The 16,493-nt window shown below is 45.8% G+C and overlaps 1 protein-coding gene across 6 annotated transcripts in view; it reads right to left on the bottom strand.

Moving 5' to 3' along the window:
• LRIG2 (leucine rich repeats and immunoglobulin like domains 2) overlaps positions 1-16,493 on the bottom strand; it is a 187,566-nt gene that overhangs the window by 87,737 nt on the left and 83,336 nt on the right. For 2 of the 6 annotated variants that reach the window (XM_065547565.2, XM_065547562.2), the window contains one exon: positions 11,582-11,700. The exons of the other annotated variants lie outside the window; for them this stretch is intronic. The gene's annotated coding sequence lies outside the window, so the exon portion shown is untranslated. The remainder of the gene's footprint in view (positions 1-11,581; positions 11,701-16,493) is intronic. 6 annotated transcript variants of the gene reach the window in all.

Here is a 16,493-nt window from a genome sequence, read left to right on the forward strand (position 1 = left end):
TTGTTAAAACACAGCTTCCTGTGTCTTATCCAGGAATTCCTATTTAGTAGGTCTGCAGTGGGGCCCAAGAATTTGGGTATTTTAATGATGCCAGTGGAGGACTGACCACATTTTGAGCAGCACTGCTGTGCACAAATGCAGTGAAATAGAATGTACAGATCTGAGTCAGGGGCTTGCTTGGATAAAATCCTGATACGATGGCCTCCCCCAGAAGAGTCAGGTCAGATCCTTCCAATTCCAGGCCAGAAGATTTCATAGATCAGCCTACAGCTGTTCCCTCCCCTTGGAAAAGGAGCTGAGAATGTATCAACAAGAGCATTGTTTGGAGAGGGCTAAGCTCAGATAATAGGCTGGTTCTCCATTGACTGTTTCTTTCATCTCAACTGGCAGAAGAATCACAGAAGGCCCCTCCTTTCCCCTCCAGCAGAGATAGATACTCTACCTACTTAAAAATCAAGAATTCTTCTGACCTTGGCTGTGTCCAATAACTCATGCGCAGAGGCTTCTGACCTCTCTCCTCCTCAGCACCCTCCAGATCTGAGAACCTCCAGAGTCACCAAGGCTTGTGGAAAGAGCTGGTTATCTTCAAGATACCCAGAGGCGCTTGGGCTGATTTAAAGAGCACTACTCCCTTCTGTTTATGCAGCAGAAGATAACAAGACAGACAAAAGTGCTGCTATGATCCGAATGTTGATGTCCCCGCAAATTCATCCGTTGGAATTTAGGCCCTGATGTGATACCAATTAAGAGATGGGGACTTTAGGAATCGATTAGGTCAGAAGGCTACAGCCCTCATGAATGGGATTAGTGCCCTTGTAAAAGAGACTGGAGGGCCAGGTGTGGTGGATCATGCCTGTAATCCCAGCACTTTGGGAGGCTGAGGCAGGCAGATCACTTTGGGTCAGGAATTCTAGACCAGCCTGGCAAAATTGTGAAACCACGTCTCTACGAAAAATATTTAAAAATTAACTGGGCGTGGTGGCACACGCCTGTAGTCCCAGGTGTTCAGGAGGCTGAGGCAAAAGAATCGCTTGAACATAGGAGGCAGAGGTTGCAGTGAGCTGAGATCGCGACACTGCACTGCAGCCTGGGCGTCAGAGCAAGACTCCGTCTCAAAAAAAAAAAAAAAAAAGAGGCTGGAGGGAGGCTGTGAGACACATTTAGAAAGCATCATTTATTAGGAACCAGCCCTCTTTGGGCTCCAAATCTGTTGGCAGCTTGATCTTGGGACTTCCCAGCCTCCATATATGGTACCAACCCTTCTTTAGTTTTAGTGTCCATATCACAGAAGGGCTCATGTTGTAAAAGAAGTCAAAAGCAGCATTGAATAATCAGAACCCTTCTGCCAGATTATCTAATGTCAATTTGTTTTCTGGAACTATTGCCTCTACATTTTCTTCCTCTTCATCTGGTTCTGGTCTGGAAGCACTTATCTCCATCAAGTCATCTTCTGTTAATTCCTCAGGTGTAGTGTATATTAGCTCTTGAATTTCTCCAAGATCTGTATCTTGAAACCCTTTATCTCCCACCTTTTTTGCCACATCCACAATCTCTTTCATTATTTCCTTGATTGCTTCTGTCATATATCCTGACAAGTCATGCACAACATCTGGACACAGTTTTCTCCAGCAGGAATTTATTGTTTTGGACTTGATGGCTTTCATAGCTTTTTCTATAACAATGATGATGTCTTCAATGGTGTAATACTTCCAGACTGTCATGATGTTCCTCTCTATCAGGGTTATCTTCCATACTGTTGACAATCCTTTCCATAGAGTATCATATGTAATGGGCCTTAAAGGTCCTTATGAACCCTACATCTAGAGGCTGAATTAGAGACATATTTGGGGGCAACAGACCACTCTGACACCTTCGGTGTTGAACTCATGGGGTTCTGGGTGGCCAGGGGCATTGTCCAGTATCAAAAGAACTTTAAAAGGCAGTCCCTTACTGGCAAGGTACTTCCTGACTTCAGGGACAAAGCATCAGTGGAACCAATGCAGAAAAAAGGATTCTCATTATCCAGGCCTTCTTGTTCCACAACTAAAAGACTGGCAGCTGGTATTTATCTTTTCCCTGCAAAGCTTGAGGGTTAGCAGCTTTACAGATAAGGGCAGTCTTAATCTAAACCTGACTGCATTTGTACAAACAGAAGAGATAGCCTATCACTTCCTGCCTTAAATCCTGGTGCTCACTTCTCTTCCTTACTAATAAATGTCTTTTGCGTCATTTTTTCCCCAGAATCAAGCACTTTCATCTGCATTAAAAACCTATTCAGGTAGATACCCTTTTTCCTCAATGATCTTCATAACATCTGGAAAATCATCTGCTGCCTCTTAGTTGACAGAAGCTAATTCTCTTGTTATCTTGACATTTTTAAACCCAAACCTCTTTCTAAAATTACCAAACAATCCTTTGCTAGCATTAAATTCTCTCCCTTTAGATTTTACCTTCTTTTTGCTTCAAGTTGTCATATAATGACTTTGCTTTTTCTGTAATCATATTAGAGTATATAGGTATTTCTTATAGCATTACTGCACCAATATAAAAGTTGCATTTTCAGTACAAGATATAAAGGTAGTTTGCAAAAAGTGCAAGGTTTTCGTGACTGCTGGTGTAGCTGCAGTGACAGTTCACAAATTTCCTTTTTTTTTTTTTTTTTTTTAATGGTTCTTATGCTGGATTCATTTATCTTGAAATGGCAGACAACTACAAGCTGCATGCCTCAAAATATGGAAAAATCAAGCAATTCAACTTTTTCTTGTAATGACATAACTATTCTGTGCTTCTTGGGAGCACTTCCAGCATCACTAGTAGCACTTCATATGATCCCAAGATGTTATTCAAGGTTTATGGTATAACTAAACATGATGAAAACTACGTGAGAACTAAGAGATCACTTTTTTTTTTTTTTTTTTTGAGACAGAGTTTCACTCTTGTTGCCCAGGCTGAAGTGCAATGTTTGCAATCTTGGCTCACTGCAACCTCCGCCTCCTGGATTCAAGCAATTCTCCTGCCTCAGCCTCCTGAGTAACTGGGATTACAGGCGTGCACCACCATGCCCGGCTCATTGTTTTTTGTATCTTTAGTAGAGATGGGCGTTTCATCATGTTGGCCAGGCTGGTCTTGAACTCCTGACCTCAATTGATCTGCCCATGTCAGCCTCCCAAAGTGCTGGGATTATAGGTGTGAGGCACTGTGCCCAGCCTACTACAGTTAATTGTATGCAGTTGTGATTTAATACTGCATCCTTACATTTGTTTGCATTTATTTCCACTGTGAATGATGCAAGTGTTTTTAAGTGTATTTATGTGTAAGTTTTTATTAAAAAAAATTTTTTTTTTGAGATAGTCTTGCTCTGTCGCCCAGGCTGGAGTGCAATGGCATGATCTCGACTCACTGCAATCTCTACCTTCTGGGTTCAAGCAATTCTCCTGCCTCAGCCTCCCAAGTAGCTGGGATTACAGGCGTGTGCCACCACGCCCGGCTAATTTTTTGTATTTTTAGGGTTTCACCATGTTGTCCAGGCTGGTCCCAAACTCCTGACCTCAGGTGATCCACCTGCCTTGGCCTCCCAAAGTGCCAGGATTATAGGTGTGAGACACCGTGCCTGGCCTCTGATAAATTTTAACTTTTTGTAACGAATTTATGTATCTTTTATGGCAGTAAATAATAAAGTACACTAGTATCTACATATATTTTATGCATTTATGACACACTCAACTTTTTCTTCTTTTTTTTTTTTTTTTGAGATGGAGTCTTGCTCTGTCGCCCAGGCTGGAGTGCAGTGGCATGATCTCGGCTTACTGCAAGCTCCACCTCCCGGGTTCACGCCATTCTCCTGCCTCAGCCTCCCAAGTAGCTGGGACTACAGGTGCCCGCCACCATGCCCGGCTAATTTTTTGTATTTTTCTTTTTTAGTAGAGAAGGGGTTTCACCGTGTTAGCCAGGATGGTCTCAATCTGCTGACCTCATGATCCACCTGCCTTGGTCTCCCAAAGTGCTGGGATTACAGGCGTGAGCCACTGTGCCCAGCCCAACTTTTTCTTTTTTTTTTTTTTTTTTTGAGACGGAGTCTCACGCTGTTGCCCAGGCTGGAGTGCAGTGGCGTGATCTCGGCTCACTGCAAGCTCCACCTCCCGGGTTCCCGCCATTCTCCTGCCTCAGCCTCCTGAGTAGCTGGGACTACAGGCGCCCGCCACCGCGCCCGGCTAATTTTTTGTATTTTTAGTAGAGACGGGGTTTCACAGTGGTCTCGATCTCCTGACCTTGTGATCCGCCCGCCTCGGCCTCCCAAAGTGCTGGGATTACAGGCTTGAGCCACCGCGCCCGGCCCCAGCCCAACTTTTTCTTAATTTAAAAAATATTTCTAGGCCGGGCGTCATGGCTCACGCCTGTAATCCTAGCACTTTGGGAAGTCAAGAAGGGCGGATCACCTGAGGTCAGGAGTTCAAGACCAGCCTGGCCAACATGGCAAAACCCCACCTCTACTGAAAATACAAAATTAGCTGGGCATCGTGGCGCATGCCTGTAATCCCAGCACTTTGGGAGGCCGAGGTGGGTGGATCACCTGAGGTCAGGAGTTCAAGAGCAGCCTGACCAACATGGAGAAGCCCTGTCTCTACTAAAAATACAAAATTAGCTGGGCATGGTGGCGCATGCCTGTAATCCCAGCTACTCAGGAGGCTGAGGCAGGAGAATCGCTTGAACCCAAGAGGCGGAGGTTGCGGTGAGCCAAGATCATGCCACTGCACTCCAGCCTGGGTGACAGAATGAGACTCTATCTCAAAAAAAAGAAAAAATCTGAGCATAAGTGGACCTGTGCAGTTCAAACCCATGTTGTTCAAGGGTCAACTGCACATTTCTCTTGCAAGAGTAACTTTCCAAAGCTACTGCTATGTCTGCAATTTCTCAAAATAACCAGCTGGAAATAATCAATATGCCAAAAAGGCATGTTTTGGGGTGGCATATTTTGGTATCCTACAGTCATACTTAAAGGTGGTGTCTCCTGAGTCCCAGCACCCTTGGGAGTCCATAGTCTGACTGGATACAAAGACTAACAAGCAAATATATAGTAAGAGCAAATAAACCAAAATGTAGTAAAAGCATGGAGATAGCAGAAAACTCTCAAGGGCATTAGAGGAATGGGAACATCCTGAAAGAAGGGAGTGAACTGAGATTTGAAGGGTGAATGTGAGTTCATCAAGGAGACCAAAGAGCAAAGGCTTGAGAGGGAATCTTTTGAGTCATGGGGTATGAAAAAATAGTGGGTAATGCTGAAATATAAAGTGCAGTCCTGGATGAGAGGCCCCTCTCTGTTCTTTTATAGCACCTGGCACTTCAGACCACTTTGAGCATTTATCACTACTTCTCAACCAAAAGGGTGACCAAATGGGATTATTTGTTTCACAAACCCCTGTAAGAACTGTCAGCAGGGAGTGCTTTCCCTTCTAAATCCCCTCATGGCAGGGAAGAATACTGGATAGGAGTAGGGGTAGATTTCCCTCTGGAAGGTCACCACCACACCAGAAAAGCCCCAGGAGTCCAGAGTTTGGTTTTCTCATATGGAACAGTCTGTTTGGCTCTGGCAGCTAAGAGGCTAGCCGTTCTACTGTGCCAGGCTATCGAAGATGAATGAAATGAGCAGAAACCACAAAAAGGCCAAGAAGACCAATTAGTGAGCATATGAAATCCACCCTAGAGACTCCAGAAGGACTCAGAAGATCACTGAGAGGGTTATAGGTTGTATAAATCTGGTGGGGTAAGGAACAAAGAGCACTACTTGGTTACTGCTACCATGACCCAGTTTCTCCCTCTGGGCAGGTGTGGCTGGGAGAAACACAGTTAACATGGAGATCATCAGGGCTGCCAGTAGTGGTTAGGGTAGGTCTGTAAATACTTTCCAAGGGGTACAGGGCAGTGGTTAGTTTCAAATAAATCAATTTCTAGATCCTCAATTTGATGCACCCCAGAGGACATCTGCAGCCCTGATTTTCTTTTCCCATCTCATTTTCTCAATTGCCCTCTTCTCACTTTATCAAAAAATGTTTATCTCTTACTCTTCCCTAATCCTGACAAATGATGCATTACTCTGGGGTGAAAAAAACGTGTAAGGTATCAAAGGGAGAATTCCAAATTTTTTTTTTTTTTATGAGACTGAGTCTCGCTCTATTGCTTAGGCTGCAGTGCAGTGGCATGATCTCAGCTCACTGCAACCTCCGCCTCCTGGGTTCAAGTGATTCTCATGCCTCAGCCTTCTGAGCTGGGACTATAGGCGCCTGCCACCAAGCCCACCTAATTGTTGTATTTTTCGTAGAGACGTGGTTTCACCATGTTGGCCAGGATGGTCTCAAACTCTTGACCTCAAGTGATCTGCCTGCCTCGGCCTCTCAAAGTGCTGGGATTACAGGCGTGAGCCACTGCGCCTAGCACACAATTTTTTCTTTTTTTTTTAGACAGAGTCTCACACTGTCACCCAGGCTGCAGTGCAATGACACTATCTTGGCTCATTACAACCTCTGCCTCCCAGGCTCAAGCAATTCTCCTGCTGGGATTACAGGTGTGAGCCACTGCGCCTGGCACACAATTTTTTTTTTTTTTTTTAGACAGAGTCTCACACTGTCACCCAGGCTGCAGTGCAATGACACTATCTTGGCTCATTACAACCTCTGCCTCCCAGGCTCAAGCAATTCTCCTGCCTCAGCCTCTCGAGTAGCTGGGATTACAGGCACGTGCCACCACACCCGGCTAATTTTTGTATTTTTAGTAGAGACGGGGTTTCACCATGTTGGCCAGGCTGGTCTCGAACTCTTGACCTCGTGATCCACCCACCTCGGCCTCTCAATGTTCTGGGGCTACAGGCATGAGCCACCGTGCCCAACCAATTTTTTTTTTTTTTTTTTTTTTTTAGAGACAGGGTCTTACTCTGTTGCCCATGCTGATGCACAGTGGCACAAACGTGGCTCACTGTAGTCTTGACCTTCCAGACTCAAGTGATCCTCTCACCTTAGCTTCCTGAGTAGCTGGGACCACAGGTGCATGCCACCATGCCCAGCTAATTTCTTTTTGTTGTTGTTGCTGTTGTTGTTTTTGTAGAAACAGGGTCTCACTATGTTGCGCAGGCTGGTCTCAAACCTCTGGGTTCAGGGGATCCTCTTGCCTTGGCCTTCCAAAGTGCTGGGATTACAGGCATTAGCCACCGTGCTTGGCCATGGACAATTATTTTAATTAAGGAATCATTAAGAACCTCCCCGCTTTTATCTCCTTAAGAGACAAATTTCCAATAAAATTTTACCTCTTAAGAAAACACTGGGCTGGGCACAGTGGCTCACGCCTGTTAATCCCAGCCCTTTGGGAGGCTGAGGTGGGCGGATCACGAAGTCAAGAGGTCCAAACCATCCTGCACAACACGCTGAAACCCCGTCTCCACTAAAAACACAAAAATTAGCCTGGTGTGGTAATGCATGCCTGTAGTCCCAGCTACTCGTGAGGCTGAGGCAGGAGAATCACTTGAACCCAGGAAGCAGAGGTTGCAGTGAGCCGGGATTATGCCACTGCACTCCAGCCTGGGCAACAGAGCAAGACTCTGTCTCAAAAAAACAAAAAAGAAAGAAAAAACATTATTTACTAATATAAAAACTGGTAATATCTGTTGTTTTGATAAATACTACTAGTTACAGTAATTTTTCTTTTTTTGAAAAGATTGCAATGGTGCAATCTCGGCTCACTGCAACCTCCACCTCCCAGGTTCAAGCCTCCCGAGTAGCTGGGACTACAGATGTGTGCCACCACACCTGGCTAATTTTTGTATTTTTTAGTAAAGATGGGGTTTCACCATGTTGGTCATGCTGGTCTCAAACCCCTGACCTCCTGATTCGCCTGCCTCGGCCTCCCAAAGTGCTAGGATTATAGGTGTGAGCTACTGCACCTGTCCAATTTTTTAAAACAATTTGAGCTTTATGGCCACTGGAGATTTAAAAAAATCAATTTCAATTTATATATTTTTGTTGCAGAAAAATATATTTAAGAGGGAATCAATAAAAAAATTTTTTTTTTAGACGGAGTTTCACTGTTGTTGCCCAGGCTGGAGTGCAGAGCTGTGATCTTCGCTTACCACAACCTCCATCTCCCAGGTTCAAGCCATTCTCCTGTCTCAGCCTCCTGAGTAGCTGGGATTACAGGCATGCGCCACCAAGCCCGGCTAATTTTGTATTTTTAGTAGAGATGGGGTTTCTCCATGTTGGTCAGGTTGGTCTTGAACTCCTGACCTCAGGTGGTTTGCCTGCCTCAGCCTCTCAAAGTGTTGGGATTACAGGCATGAGTCACTGTGCCTGGCTATAAAATGTTTTTAATCATTGAATTATATTAGTACAAGATTACATAGAAATGGATTCAAAATATGATTTCCAAAAAAAAAAAAGAAATAATGTAAAGTTAAAGAGTGTAGTCATGAGAGGCGGGAGGATGCCCAGAAGTTCGAGACTGCAGTGAGCTGTGATGTGCCACTCTCTAGCCTAGACAACAGAGCAAGACCTTGTCTCAAAAAATATAAATAAAGATAAAAATTGGCCGGGCGTGGTGGTTCACGCCTGTAATCCCAGCACTTTGGGAGGCCAAGGCGGGTGGATCACCTGAGATCAGAAGTTCGAGACCAGCCTGATCAACGTGGAGAAACCTCGTCTCTACTAAAAATACAAAATTAGCCGGGCATGGTGGCGCATGCCTGTAATCCTAGCTACTCAGGAAGCTGAGACAGGAGAATCGCTTGAACCTGGGAGGCGGAGGTTGCGGTGAGCCGAGATTGTGCCATTGCACTCCAGCCTGGGCAACAGAGCAAGACTTCGTCTCAAAAAAAAAAAAAAAAAGATAAAAATTAAAAAAAAAAAACAAAAAAGAGGCCGGGCGCGGTGGCTTAAGCCTGTAATCCCAGCACTTTGGGAGGCCGAGACGGGTGGATCACGAGGTCAGGAGATCGAGACCATCCTGGCTAACACGGTGAAACCGTGAAACCCCGTCTCTACTAAAAAATACAAAAAACTAGCCGGGCGAGGTGGTGGGCGCCTGTAGTCCCAGCTACTCGGGAGGCTGAGGCAGGAGAATGGCGTAAACCCGGGAGGCGGAGCTTGCAGTGAGCTGAGATCCGGCCACTGCACTCCAGCCTGGGCGACAGAGCGAGACTGCGTCTCAAAAAAAAAAAAAAAAAAAAGAGTGTGGTCATGAATTTTCTAAATTGATGGTAATATCGAAATACTATATTTATATTCCTGTAAATTCCTTTAAAAGGGTGCTTTCGGCTGGGCTCAGTGACTCACGCCTGTAATCCCAGCTCTTTGGGAGGTCCAGGCGGGCAGATCGCCTGAGGTCAGGAATTCAAGACCAGCCTGGCCAGCCGGGTGAAACCCCGTCTCTACTAAAAATACAAAAATTAGCTGGGAAGCTGAGGCAGGAGAATCGCTTGAACCCGGGAGGTGGAGGTTGCAGTGAGCTGAGATCATGCCATTGCACTCCAGCCTGGGCAACAGAGTGAGACTCCTTCTCCAAAAAAACAAAACAAAACGGGGTGCTTTCATAGTTTTATTATATTAATCACAAAAAACCAGTAATTCTCTTACAACTCTTTAAACTTACAATGAAAGATGTTAGTTGCTAGCTTTAAAACATACAAGGGGGTATGTGGTTTTTCAAATCTCTTATAAAATATAAGAGCAAAAACATTTGAAGACTATGGTTTTAGGCCAACGTCATTTCTGGAAGGGGAAACCTAGAACAGCCTAAATTTGCCTTTTCTATTCAGCACCATTCCATGATTTCCCCAGGGCAGGGTGAGAATGGTCTTCAGCTTCCTTTACAAACCCTTCCAGCCCATGCCCAGTAACTGGCATAGGTTACTCACCTTGGAGTCACACAGCCTGACTCAGTCTTGTACATGAATACGTGGGCATTCTTGGGCAAGGTATTGAATCTCTCTGTGCCTCAGTTTTCTTTTCTTTTTCTCCTTTTTCTTTTTCTTTTTCCGAATAGCTGGGACTACAGGTGCGCATAATATCACACCCAGCTAGTTTTTGTATTTTTAGTAGAAACTAAAAATAGTTTAGTCAGGCTGGTCTTGAACTCCTGACCTTGTGATCCACCCACCTCAGCCTCCCAAGGTGTTGGGATTACAAGCATAAGCCACCGCACCTGGCCTCAGTTTCTAATTTATAAAATGATTTATAAAATAATTTTTTTTTTTTTTATTGAGACGGAGTCTGGCTCTGCTGCCCAGGCTGGAGTGCAGTGGTCGGATCTCAGCTCACTGCAAGCTCCGCCTCCTGGGTTTACGCCATTCTCCTGCCTCAGCCTCCCAAGTAGCTGGGACTACAGGCACCCACCACCTCGCCCGGCTAGTTTTTGTATTTTTTTAGTAGAGACGGGGTTTCACCGGGTTAGCCAGGATGGTCTCGATCTCCTGACCTCGTGATCCGCCCGTCTCGGCCTCCCAAAGTGCTGGGATTACAGGCTTGAGCCACCACCGCGCCCGGCCAAGAATGTTTTATAAATTAAAATATTCTTTTTTTACTAATACTACTTTTTAAATTTATGTAAATTTTCTTAAAAAGTGCCTGGCTATGGAAGCTATTATTGTTTCATTTTGTCTTTTTTTTTTTTTTTTTTTTTTGAGACAGGGTCTTGCTCTGTCACCCAGGCTGGAGTGCAGAGGCGCAATCTTGGCTCACTGCAGCCTCTGCCTTCTAGGTTCAAGCGATTCTCCTGACTTAGCCTCCCGAGTACCTGGAATTACAGGCATGTGCCACCATGCCCAGCTAATTTTTGTATTTTTAGTAAAGATGAGGTTTCACCATGTTGGCCAGGCTGATCTCGAACTCCTGACCTCAGGTGATCTGCCTGCCTCGGCCTCCCAGAGTGCTGGGATTACAGGCATGAGCCACCACGCCTGGCCCTATTATTGTTGATTTGAGTACTCATTTAACAAAAAAGGAAGAAGAAGAAACAGAGAGGTCAGGCCAGATGTCAAAGGTGGTTTTAGCCAGGCACAGTGGCTCACACCTGTAATCCCAGCACTTTGGGAGGCTGAGGTGGGTGGATCACGAGGTCATGAGATCCTGGCCAACATGGTGAAACCCCGTCTCTACTAAAAATATAAAAATTATCTGGGCGTCATGGTGTGCCTGTAGTCCCAGTTACTCAGGAGGCTGGGGCAAGAGAATCGCTTGAACCAGGGAGGCAGAGGTTGCAGTGATCCAAGATTGTACCACTGCACTCCAACCTGGTGACAGAGCTGGACTCCATTTCAAAAAAAGAAAAGAACCCCGTTTCTACTAAAAATACAAAAATTAACCAGGCGTGATGGCAGACGCCTGTTAATCCCAGCTACTCCAGAGGCTGAGGCACAAGATTGCTTGAACCTGGGAGGCAGAGGTTGCAGTGAGCCGAGATTGCACCAAGATTGCGCCCCTGCACTCCAGCCTGGGTGACAGAGTGAGACTCCGTCTCAAAAAAAAAAAAAAAGGTAATTTTGTTGGTCAGTGGTAAAGACTGAAAACCTGGAATCCTTGCATTTGGCCCACTTACACTTACTTACCTTTTGGTTTCTGGGCAGGGACTCAGAGCTTGTCCAGGAAACTGGAGGGATGGCTTGTAACATCTTTTCTTCCACAGGCCTTGAGTACAGTCTGTCCTTTCATGGGCTTCCACTTAGCACTGTTCAGAAGCATCCACAGCCAGAGTCAGGGTCCTAGGCTTATAGAGTAGTGTCTCATGTCCTAAGGCTGGGCTCCACCATAGCAGAACAGAATTATCTGCTAAAATCTCCTATCACTTCTCATTTGTTTATTAAATCCTTTTTTTTTTTTTTTTTTGAGAGGGAGTCTCCTTCAGTCACCGAGGCTGGAGTGCAGTGGCATGATCACCAGTCACTGCAACCTCTGCCTCCTGGGTTCAAGTGATTCTCCTGCATCAGCCTCCCGAGTAGCTGAGATTACAGGTGCACGCCACCACGCCCAGCTAATTTTTTTTTTTTTTTTTGAGAGGGAGTCTGGCTCTGTCACCCAGGCTGGAGTGCTGTGGCCAGATCTCAGCTCACTGCAAGCTCCGCCTCCCGGGTTCACGCCATTCTCCTGCCTCAGCCTCCCAAGTAGCTGGGACTACAGGCGCCCGCCACCTCGCCCGGCTAGTTTTTTTTTTTTTGTATTTTTTAGTAGAGACGGGGTTTCACCGTGTTAGCCAGGATGGTCTCGATCTCCTGACCTCGTGATCCGCCCGTCTCGGCCTCCCAAAGTGCTGGGATTACAGGCTTGAGCCACCGTGCCCGGCCGCCCAGCTAATTTTTGTATTTTTAGTAGAAATGGGATTTCATTATGTTGGCCAGGCTGGTCTCCAACTCCCGAACTCAGGTGATCCACCTGCCTCAGCCTCCCAAAGGCATGAGCTACCATGCCCAGCCTGTGTTTGCTTTTCTTTTCTTTCCTTTTCTTTCTTTTTTTTTTTCTTTTTGTTCAGACAGAGTCTCGCTTTGTCGCCCAGGCTGGAGTCCAATGGTGCGATCTCAGCTCACTGCAGCCACCATCTCCCAGGTTCAAGTGATTCTCTCATCTCAGCCTCCCAAGTAGCTGGGAGTACAGGCACCCAATGTCATGCCCAGTTAATTTTTGTATTTTAGTAGAAACGGGGTTCATGGATGGCCATGCTTGTCTGGAACTCCTGATCTCATGATCCGCCCACCTCGGCCTCCCAAAGTTCTGGGATTACAGGCATGAGCTACCAGCCGAAGTGTTTTTTTAAACATATTCTAGTTCATAGCTATTAATATTTCTTGGATTGTTACATATGAGATAGAATATGTTAAAAAAAAAAAAAAAAAAGAGGACGGGCGTGGTTGTTCACACCTGTAATCCCAGCACCTTGAGAGGCTGAGGTGGGTGGATCACCTGAGGTCAGGGGTTTCAGACCAGCCTGGCCAACATGGTGAAACCCCATCTCTACTAAAAGTACAAAAAATTGGCTGGGCATGGCGGCAGGTGCCTGTAATGCCAGTTACTTGGGAGGCTGAGGCAGGAGAATCGCTTGAACCCACGAGGCAGAGGTTGCAGTGAGCCAAGATCACACCATTGCACTCCAGCCTGGGTGACAAGAACAAAACTCTGTCTCAAAAAAAGAAAAAAAAATCCTAGTATTAATAGGAAAATACCAGGCAGTCAAGCATTCTAACAGAAAAGGTCAGAACAGGGATTTCTTTTTTTCTTTTTTTTGAGACGGAGTCTCGCTCTGTTGCCCAGGCTTGGAGTGCAGTGGCCAGATCTCAGCTCACTGCAAGCTCCGCCTCCCGAGTTCACGCCATTCTCCTGCCTCAGCCTCCCAAGTAGCTGGGACTACAGGCGCCCGCCACCTCGCCCGGCTAGTTTTTTGTATTTTTTTAGTAGAGACGGGGTTTCACCGTGTTAGCCAGGATAGTCTCGATCTCCTGACCTCATGATCCGCCCGTCTCGGCCTCCCAAAGTGCTGGGATTACAGGCTTGAGCCACCGCGCCCGTCCCCAGAACAGGGATTTCTAATGTGAGTCCTGACCTAGTACCACTATCCTGGAGGCTCCATGGAGGTGTTAATGAAGGTGTCAGAGTTGTTTTCTCCTTTTGAAAGAAGCCTAATAGAAATGATTAATTATATTTATGCTACCCAAATTCCTTTGGTTTTTTTTTTTTTGTCCAGAAACCCATCAAGGTAGTGTGGAAGACCTGGCTGTCTTAAGGGAAAAAGGATTAATTAATTAATGATATTTGTCTGGCAGGCTAAAATCTTTCGAAGCTTTGAGATCCACTCCTAGAAGCTACTTAGTATTGAGAAGGTTAGGGATCTGCAATTTAATCTCTGGGAACAAAGTCTTTTTTTTTTTTTTTTTTTTTTTTGAGACGGGGTCTCGCTCTGTCACCCAGGCTGGAGTGCAGTGGCCGGATCTCAGCTCACTGCAAGCTCCACCTCCCGGGTTTATGCCATTCTCCTGCCTCAGCCTCCCGAGTAGCTGGGACTACAGGCGCCTGCCACCTCACCCAGCTAGTTTTTTGTATTTTTTAGTAGAGACGGGGTTTCACCGGGTTCGCCAGGATGGTCTCGATCTCCTGACCTTGTGATCCGCCCGTCTCGGCCTCCCAAAGTGCTGGGATTACAGGCGTGAGCCACCGCGCCCGGCCCAAAGTCTTAAACCAAAAAAATAAACTCCTTCAACAACCACTCAGGCAACAGTACTGTTGCATCTCACAAGGGTATGGATTAAAGAATTGAAGATACACTGGCCTTGATATCTAGGTCCCTAACGTAGAATCAGTAGTCTACAGTGGTTAAAATAATGGACTTTTTTTTTTTTTTTTTTTGAGACGGAGTCTTACTCTGTCATCCAGGCTGGAGCGCAGTGGCTCGATCTTGGCTCACTGCAACATCTGCCTCCCGAGTTCAAGCGATTCTCCTGCTTCATCCTCCCGAGTAGCTGGGACTACAGGCACATGCCACCATGCCCAGCTAGTTTTTGTATTTTTAGCAGAGATGGGGTTTCACCATGTTGGCCAGGCTGGTCTCGAACTCCCGACCTCATGTAATCTTCCCACCTCCGCCTCCCAAAGTGCTGAGATTATAGGCATGAGTCACCGCACCTGGCCAAAATAATGAACTTTTGACAGCAAAGAGACATAATTCAAATCTTTTTTTTTTTTTTTTTTTTTTTTTTGAGACGGAGTCTCGCTCTGTCACCCAGGCTGGAGTGCAGTGGCCGGATCTCAGCTCACTGCAAGCTCTGCCTCCCGGGTTTACGCCATTCTCCTGCCTCAGCCTCCCGAGTAGCTGGGACTACAGGCGCCTGCCACCTCGCCCGGCTAATTTTTTGTATTTTTTAGTAGAGACGGGGTTTCACCGTGTTAGCCAGGATGGTCTCGATCTCCTGACCTCGTGATCCGCCCATCTCGGCCTCCCAAAGTGCTGGGATTACAGGCGTGAGCCACCGCGCCCGGCTCATAATTCAAATCTTGACTCTGTCACTTGCTATGAATAATTAACAAATTATTTAACTTCTCTTTGCATCACTTTTCTCATTTGTAAAATAATAGAAACTATCTCATAGGCTTGTCAACTAGATGAATGAGATAATACATTTGAATTACAAGATGCTTGACATACAATAACTTCTCAACGAATGTCATACATTTTTTTTAAAGGACCATCACTCAAATCTATCTTTCATTATGACACAGACACACCTCTTCATCCCCACCTTCCTGCCAATTAATCCCTTTTTTTAACCCTCTGAATTAATTGGATGTTTTAGATGTTGTCAAAAATGCCTGAAACCAAAGCAGAAGGAAAGTGTAGGCTGGACCCACCCAGAAGTTGTGTGTCAGTTTGTTCCTCCTGAGTGAGGTTCACCACTAGGCTGGACACAGTGTGGAGGGAATTTGGGCCTCTGTTACAAAGGGAGGAAGAGGAAAAGAACAATTAAGGGCCCATTCTCAGGCAGCTCACTCTCTAATATTACAGGAGTCACGAGTCAGGCTTGGAAAAGAAAGAAGACCAACGAAAAACGTAATTGGTTAAGTATAAATATTGAATATGTAAGTGCTAGGTGGGAAGTTCTCCCTTGAGCAGCATTTGATGCAGAGGTAGGAAGACTTTGTTATGCTCTATCACCCTCATTGAAGCACCTAGAGCTTTTAGCCCTCCAATCCGTCCCCACCACCAGGGCAGCTGCCGTACTAATTGCCCTAAAGCACTACTTAATCATGTCATTTCTCAATGAAAATATCAGACACTCCATTATCTATGGAATTAAGTACAGACTTTTTAGCCTCTCCAAATGTGAGCCCAACTTATCACCCATTGTTCCTTGACATGTGTCAGATTGGTGTAGTCATTGTTCCCTAAGCACATCTTGAACATTTGTTCTTCTTTACCTTTCTTTATTCTATCCGGAGTGTCTTCTTGTCCCCTCCTGTCTCAAATACCACTCTCTCCTTTAAAGCTTCCCCTAACACTCTCCTAATTCTCTATCTAACATTTGGGACTCTTATGTGCTGACTGGGGTTACAGTTTTGTTTGTTTTGTTTTAATTTATTATTATTATTTTTTGAGACGGAGTCTCGCTCCGTCACCCAAGCTGGGGTGCAGTGGCTCGATCTCAGCTCACTGTAAGCTCTGCCTCCCGGGTTCACACCATTCTCCTGCCTCAGCCTCCCAAGTAGCTGGGACTACAGGTGCCCGCCACCATGCCCAGCTAATTTTTTTGTATTTTTAGTAGAGATGGGGTTTCACCAGGTTAGCCAGGATGGTCTCGATCTCCTGACCTCGTGATCTGCCCGCCTCGGCCTCCCAAAGTGCCCGGCCTTTGTTTTTTTTTTTTTTTTGAGACAGAGTCTTGCTCTGTTGCCCAGGCTGGAGTGCAGTGGCACGATCTTGGCTCACTGCAACCTCTGCCTCCCGGGTTCAAGTGATTCTCCCACCTCAGCCACCTGAGTAGC

This window comes from Macaca fascicularis, chromosome 1 (assembly GCF_037993035.2).
Source record: "Macaca fascicularis isolate 582-1 chromosome 1, T2T-MFA8v1.1".
NCBI lineage: Eukaryota > Metazoa > Chordata > Mammalia > Primates > Cercopithecidae > Macaca > Macaca fascicularis.